This window comes from Desmodus rotundus, chromosome 3, assembly GCF_022682495.2.
Source record: "Desmodus rotundus isolate HL8 chromosome 3, HLdesRot8A.1, whole genome shotgun sequence".
Taxonomy (NCBI): Eukaryota; Metazoa; Chordata; class Mammalia; order Chiroptera; family Phyllostomidae; genus Desmodus; species Desmodus rotundus.
Genome location: NC_071389.1, coordinates 179,833,095 through 179,839,555, shown reverse-complemented (window position 1 = coordinate 179,839,555; position 6,461 = coordinate 179,833,095).

The window sequence follows — 6,461 nt, the reverse complement described above, 5'->3', positions numbered from 1 at the left end:
TAGAAGGTGGTACATGCAGTGCTGTTAGAAGTCAGATGATCTACCCCTAGACTTAAAGCTGATAAAAAGCCAGAGGTGGATCCAGAAGAAAACAGAAGGCCAATATCAAACTCCGCTGAGACGAATAGCACTTCATTCTTCTTCAGAATTTGCATTATTTTTTTCTCTAGCCCCTTAACATTTGTTCATTTTCTTCAAATGTATTCCAACTAATTCACTGTTTTTTGCCTTTTATTTTTCTTTCTTTTTATTTAGATTTCAATTTTTATTTTTGATATATATTTTTATTTTATTTTAATCTCAAATCTCACATAGTAACCTTCCCTTGTCTTACTCCAGTTTGCCTTCTTCCTGCCTTTTCTTATTTTTGTTGTAAATTTTATCACCTCCCTCTTTAAGCCTTGTTCCTGTTCCTTATCTTACCTTACAGTATACTGTAAAGTATACTTAAGTATACTGTAAGTCCACTGTAATCAAAACAGTCTGGTACTGGCATAGGGAAGAGACAAATATCAAATGGGATTTTTCTTCCTGACTTCTGTTTCTGATATTTCATTGTTGGTATACAAAAATGCCTTTGATTTCTGAATATTGACTTTGTATCCTGGTGTTTTGCCAAATTCATTTATTAGGTCAAGCAGTTTTTTGGTGGAGTCTATAGGATTTTTTATTTACACTATCATACCATCTGCAAACAATGACAATTTTGTTTCCTCTTTTCCAATTTGGATGCCTTTCATTTCCTTTTCTTGTCTTTGATATAGCAACAAGAAAAATGAAATACCTAGTAATAAACATAACCAAGGAGGTAAAAGACCTGTACTCAGAAAACTACACAACACTGAAGAAAGAAATTAAGGAAGACACGAACAAATGGAAGTATATACCGCATTCATGAATTGGAAGAATTAACATCTGATTAACGTAACCAAAGATATTGAAATTAAGAACAAACTGACAGTAACCAGAGGGGAGAGGGGAAGGGATAATGGGGGGAAAAGAGTGAACGGTTTATAGGAACAACTATAAAGGACACATGGACAATATCAAGGTGGGTTGGAAACAGGGGAGGGAGGTGGGGATGGCTGGGATGGTGGGAAGGGGGGAGGCAGAAAACTGTACTTGAGCGACAATAAAATTCAAAAGTATTTAATAAAAAAAAGAGAACAGACAAATAGATCAATGGAACAGAATAGAGAGCCCAGGAATATACCCAAGTCTCTATGGTCAATTAATATTTAACAAAGGGGCTGAAGCATAAATGGAGTAAAAATAGTCTCTTCAATAAATTGTGTTGGGAGAACTGGACTGGTACATGAAAAAAAAAAAGAAACTTAAAGGGAACTGTTCCACGTGGCATGGGGAATGTAGTCCAGCCCCTGATTTGGAAAACCCACTGGGAGTGAGGTCGGCACATAGGACCCACACCCACAGATTGGTTTACCCATGGGGAATCAGGCCTGCATTGTACCTAGGCTGCTATGAGGCTTGCTTTGCTAAAACTCCCTCACCCTGGATTGAGGCAGCAAAGGTTTACTGCATATCTCTAAAGTAACTTTCTAAAATCTGTGTTAAACCTCCCAAGTATGGAGTGTAACCAGTTCAACCACTTTTCCCCTTGATCTATAACATCCTTCTCTTTGAAGTAATTAGCAACATTCTTTCCTTTGTTATCTGTAAAAGATAATCACCTACATCGAACCTGTGCATAGTAAATGAGGACCATACTCGATGTAATGTACCCAGAAAAGCAATAAAAGCCTGTCCAGGCAGGGGTTGGTGCCCTCTCTCTCACTTAGAGAGTGGCCATGTTGTTCCTTTTTCTCCACAGGATTGCTGCAGTCTGTGTGAATATGTTCGTTGCATCCACAACACACAGACCCCACAGGCCGGAATCCGCATCAGAAACTAGACCACCAATTTATACCATACACCAGAATAAACTCAATATGGAAAAAAGACAAATATAAGTTGTGACACCATAAAAGTTCTAGAGGAAAACATAGGCAGTAAAATTTCAGATATCCAATATAGCAATATTTTTGCTGATATATCGCCTAGGGCAAGGGAAATAAAGTGAAAAATAAACAAATGGGACTACATCAAATTAAAGAGCTTCTGGAAAGCTTTAGAAACCATCATCAAAACAAAAAAGGAACTGACTGTATAAGAGAACATATTTGCCAATGATACATGGAACAAGGGTTTGATCACCAAAATATAAAAAGTACTCATAGAGCTCAACACCAGGAAGACAATCCAATTAAAAACGAGGGAAGGACCTGAATAGGCACTTCTCTAGGGAGGACATAGATATGGCTCATAGACATATGATAAGATGCTCAACATCAGTAGCTATCAAAGGAATGCAAATTAAAACCACAATGAAATATCACCTCACACCAGTCTGAATGGTAGTCATTAATAAACATACAAACAACAAGTGCTGGTGAGAAGGTGGAGAAAAGGGAGCCCTAGTGTACTATTGGTGAGAATGAAGACTGGTGCAGCCATTGTGGAAAACAGTATGGAATTTTCCCCAAAACTAAACATGGAACTGCCTTTTGACCAGGCAATTTCACTGTTGGGAATATACCCCAAGAATCTGAATCGCCAACTCCAGAGAACCTATACACACCAATGTTTATAGCAGCACAATTTACAACAGCCAAGTGCTGGAAATAGCCTAACTTCCCATCAGTAAATGAGTGGGTCAAAAACTGTGGTACATTTTCACAATGGTGTACTACACTGCAGACTAGTACAATGAAGTCGTAATTGTTCATGCATACACATTCCATTCCACTCTCCCTGACTGCCACATTACATCAATTTTGCTCAAACCATTCTCATTATATTAATAATGGTTGGAGTTTTTCTGGACAAGCCTCATGTATATTATATTTACATGTAAAGCTCTGTAGCTCTAGTAATTTCACACAAGGCAGACTTCAGAGCAAGGAAAATTATCAGGAATAAAGACAAGCATTACATAATGATAAAGAGGTAAATATTCCAAGAAGCCATAACAATCTTTAATGTGAATGCACCTAACAACAGAGTATCAAGACACATGAAGCAAGACATGATGGAAATGCAAGGAGAAATAGAGAAATCCATTATTACAGTTGGATCTATCTACACCACTGTTACAGTTTTGACAGATCTTGAACTAAAATAAGTAAGAATTCAATTAAACTGAAGAGAACCATTAATCAAGTTAATCTAATTGACATTTAGAGTTCATCCAAAAACAACAGAATACACATTCTTCTCAAATGTAACATTTACAACAATAAGCCATATTCTGGGCAAAAAAAAAAAAAAAAACACCTTAAGTTTTAAAAGAGTAGAAGTTATATAATGTCTGTGTTTAGCCCATGGCGATATTAAACTAGAAATCAATAACAGAAAGATAGCTGTAAAACCCCAAAACAGTTTTGGATTAAATAACACATTAAAGAAGAAATCTTAAGTAAAATTCTAAAACATCAGATAAAAAAGTAAAAGTATCCAAAATATCCAATAAACTTTTATATCTTAACAATAAGAAACTAACAACTGGCCCTGGCTGGTGACTCAGTGGATTGAGTGCCAGCCTGCAAATCAAAGGGTCTCTGGTTCGATTCCCAGTCAAGGCACATGCCTGGGTTGTGGGTCAGGTCGCCAGTAGGCAACCAGGGTAACCAGTAGAAGCACGAGAGACAACCACACATTGAGGTTTCTCTCCCTCTCTTTCTCCCTTCCTTCCCCTATCTCTAAAAATAAATAAATAAAATCTTTAAAAATAAAAAAAGAAGGCCTTCAGCCAAGATGGAGGTGTAGGTAGACACACTGTGCCTCCTCGCACAACCAAAAGAAGGACAACAACAATTTAAAAACAAACAACAATCAGAACTGACAGAAAATTGAACTGTATGGAAGTCCGACTACCAAGGAGATAAAGAAGAAACATTCATCCAGACCGGTAGGAGGGGCAGAGACGGGCAGCGAGGCGGAGAGGACACGTAGCAAGGCAGAGGCTGGCAGAGCCAGCCGAGGTGGTGGATTGTGGAATGAATTGGGTGGGCAGTGCAGCAGCTAGCAGACCCCGAGGCCCCACATTCGTGCACAGATAAACCGGGAGGAACAATTGGGGAGTGAGACAGACCGCACAACCCAGGGCTCCAGCTCGGGGGAAATAAAGCCCCAAACCTCTGATTGAAAACACCTGTGGGGGTTGAGGCAGCAGCAGGAGAAACTCCCAGCCTCACAGGAGAGTTCGTCGAAGAGACCCACAAGGGCCTAGAGTGTGCACAGGACCACCCATTCGGAATCAGCACCAGAGGGGCCCAATTTGATTGTGGGTAGCAGGGGGAGTGACTGAAATCCGGCAGAGAGTGGAGCAAGCGCCATTGCTCCCTATTGGACCCCCTCCCCCACATACAGCGTCCCAGCACAGCCACAAGCATTACCCCGCCCTGTTGAACACCTAAGGCTCCGCCCCTTAAAGTAAGAGACGCGCCAAGACAAAAAAAAAAAAAAAAAAAGCCCAAATGACAGAACACTTCAAAGCTCCAGAAATAATACAACTAAGCGACGAAGAGATAGCCAACCTATCGGATGCACAGTTCAAAACACTGGTTATCAATATGCTCACAGACTTGGTTGAATCTGTTCGAAAAACAGATGAAAAAATGAAGCCTATGCTAAGAGAAACAAAGGAAAATGTTCAGGGAACCAATAGTGATGAGAAGGAAACTGGGACTCAAATCAATGGTGTGGACCAGAAGGAGGAAACAAACATCCAACCAGAAAAGAATGAAGAAACAAGAACTTGGAAAAATGAGGAGAGGCTTAGGAACCTCCCGGACACCTTGAAACGTTCCAACATCCGAATTATAGGGGTGCCAGAAGGAGAAGAGGAAGAACAAAAAATTGAAAACTTATTTGAACAAATAATGAAGGAGAACTTCCCTAATCTGGCAAAGGAAATAGACTTGCGGGAAGTCCAGGAAGCTCAGAGAGTCCCAAAGAAGCTGGATCCAAGGAGGAACACGCCAAGGCACATCATAATTACATTACCCAAGATTAAACGCAAGGACCTACATCCAAGATTACTGTATGCAGCAAAGCTATCACTTAGAATGGAAGGGAAGATAAAGTGCTTCTCAGATAAGGTCAAGTTAAAGAAGTTCATCATCACCAAGCCCTTATTATATGAAATGTTAAAGGGATTTATCTAAGAAAAAGAAGATCAAAAATAGGAACAGTAAAAATGACAGCAAACTCACAGTTATTAACGGCCACACATAAAACAAAAACGAGAGCAAACTAGGCAAACAACTAGAACATGAGGGTTGTCATTAAGGGAGTGGGAGGGGGAGGGGGGGGAAGGTACAGAGAATAAGTAGCATAGATGATAGGTGGAAAATAGACAGGGGGAGGGTAAAAATAGTGTAGGAAATGTAGAAGCCAAAGAACTTATAAGTATGACCTATGGACATGAACTATAGGGGGGGAATGTGGGAGGGAGGGGGGTGGGCAGGATAGGATGGAGTGGAGTGGGGGGGGGGAAATGGGACAACTGTAATAGCATAGTCAATAAATATATTAAAAAAAAAAAAAAAGAAGTATTCCAAGTCATGAAAGGCAAGGACCTACATCCGAGATTGCTCTATCCAGCAAAGCTATCATTTAGAATGGAAGGGCAGATAAAGTGCTTCTCAGATAAGGTCAAGTTAAAGGAGTTCATCATCTCCAAGTCCTTATTATATGAAATGTTAAAGGGATTTATCTACGAAAAAGAAGATAAAAAATATGAACAGTAAAAATGACAGCAAACTCACAGTTATTAATAACCACATCTAAAACAAACAAACAAAAAAAGCAAACTAAGCAAACTAGAACAGGAACAGAACCACAGAAATGGAGATCACATGGAGGGTATCAACAGGGGAGTGGGACGGGGAGAGAGGGGGGCAAGGTGCAGAGAATAAGTAGCATAAGTGGTATGTAGAAAATAGACAGGGGGAGGTTAAGAATAGAATAGGAAATATAGAAGCCAAAGAACTTTTAAGTATGACCTATGGACATGAACTATAGGGGGGGAATGTGGGAGGGAGGGGTGGGCAGGATGGAGTGGAGTGAACGGGGGGGGGAATGGGACAACTGTAATAGCATAATCAATAAATATATTTTTAAAAAAGTGAGCAAAAGATCTGAATGGACATCTTACTAAGGAAGATATATAGTGGCAAAAAAGCATATTAATAGATGTTCAATATTTTTTGTCAGTATGAAATTGCAAATTAAAATGACAGGATACCACTATTAAATCCCTATTAGAATTGCTAAAAAAGAAAAACAAAAAACAAAGAACCCTGACTCTGTGAAAATCTGGTGAAGATGTGGAGAAATAATGTCTCATTCATTACTGGTGGGAAATAAAAACTAATAAAGCCACACTGAACAACAGTTTG